The sequence below is a fragment of the Merops nubicus genome, unplaced genomic scaffold, assembly GCF_000691845.1.
Source record: "Merops nubicus isolate BGI_N331 unplaced genomic scaffold, ASM69184v1 scaffold319, whole genome shotgun sequence".
Taxonomy (NCBI): Eukaryota; Metazoa; Chordata; class Aves; order Coraciiformes; family Meropidae; genus Merops; species Merops nubicus.
In genome coordinates this window covers 9,840-11,663 of record NW_008630060.1, presented here as the reverse complement: position 1 = coordinate 11,663, position 1,824 = coordinate 9,840, and positions in this window count along the sequence as shown.

Below are 1,824 nucleotides of genomic sequence, written 5' to 3'. Positions count from 1 at the left end.
TTCATATAGTAACATTTCTGTCTACAATACAGTCTGTGTATTGGTTCATCTCCCTGCTGGTGCTATCATTTTTGTTGGGCCTGGTCATTGGCAAAACAGAGGTCCCAATGTGACAACTCAGCTGCTTAAGAGGCATAGAGATCCTGGTACTGGAACTCAGAATCAACTGACTCCACTGACATTTGTGTAAATTGCTCAGACTTACATCCAAAAAACTATAAAAACTGGGACCTTGAATCTTTCAGACAGCTTTTGTTCTCTCTCTCCTCTCCTTTTTGGCCTTTTTGTTTGTTTGTTTGTTTGTTTGTTTTCCCTTCCCCTCAGTAGAACAATGTCAGTATCAGTATAAAAAGTGAAATGTATTTCAGAGGAGTGGTTTTCCTAGCAGTAGGTGTCCAGCATAGTTTAAGAGACAAAGAGCAATTACATGGGTTCAAAGCATTCCTAGAAACACAGGTACTCTGCATACCCCAGACTGGCATCTCCTTGTTCTTAGCCTGGCTAATTAAGGCTGGAATAATGTTATTTTAACATATATCTGGTTCCTTGATGTGAACTGGATTGTAAGTAGATGAATCTGAAACTGGACAGAGTGGAAAGCAGCTCCACAGAGGAGGACCAGGGAGTCCTGGTGGACAGCAAATTAATCAGGAGCCAGCAGTGTGCTCTTGTAGCCAATGGTATCCTGGGATTTCTTAAGAAGAAAGAGTATGACCAGCAGGTCAAGGGAGATTCTCCTCCCTCTCTTCTCTGCCTTCATGGGGCCACATTTGGAGTTCTGTGTCCAGTTGTTGTACCCAATGGGAAAGACCCACACTAGTGCAGTTCTTGAAGAACTGCAGTCAGTGGGAAGGATCCATGTTGGAGAAGTACATGAAGGACTGTCTCCCATGGGAGGGACCCTGGAGCAGCTGAAAAGCACAAGGAGGAAGGAGCATCAGACACAAGAATTATTAATTGACCACAACCCCTATTCCGTATCCGTTTGCACTGCTTGGTAGGAGGAGCTAGATAAGTTGAGTGAAGTTGAGCCTGTTGAGAGGGGGAGTGAAATAGTGGCTTGATGGGTACCTGGATGCCAGCCAAAGTCAACACACTACAACCAAAAAGATGTTTTGAATGTAAATAAAGCTAAGTCATGTTTGGTTCCAACGTGTCTTCCTTCACCAAAACACGCCCATAGTCTGGTTTCACTGCTCTCTTTAAAGCTACAGGTCCATGTGGTATAGCTTCAGGGATGCCCCTCTGATTAACACAGCAATGCTACAGAAGTCATAGATTCATAGAATCATTAAAATTGGAAAAGACCTCTAAGACCATCAAGTCCAACCATCAACCCAACACTACCATGACCTGAAGTACCACGTCCTGTAATACCACATCCACACATTTTTTGAACACCTCCAGGTGTTCCCTAGGCAGCCTGTTCCAATGCTTCACCACTCTTTCAGGAAAGAAAGTCTTCCTGATAAGCAATTGAAGCCTCACCTGGTGTAGCTTAAGCCCATTTCCTCTCATCCTATCATTAGTTACCTGAGAGAAGAGACCAACACCCACTTCACTACAACCTCCTTTGAGGTAGTGGTAGAGAGCAATAAGCTCTCTCCTCAGTCTCCTTTTCTCCAAGCTAAAAAATCCCAGTTACCTCAACCTCTCCTCCTAAGACACACTTCCTAGACCTTTCACCAGCTTTGTTCCCCTTCTCTGGACACATTCCAGCATCGCAAAGTTTTTTTAAACTGTGGTGCCCAAAACCGAACCCAGTACTTAAGCTGTGGCCTCACCAGTGCTGAGTACAGGACTATGATCACTTCCCGATTCCTG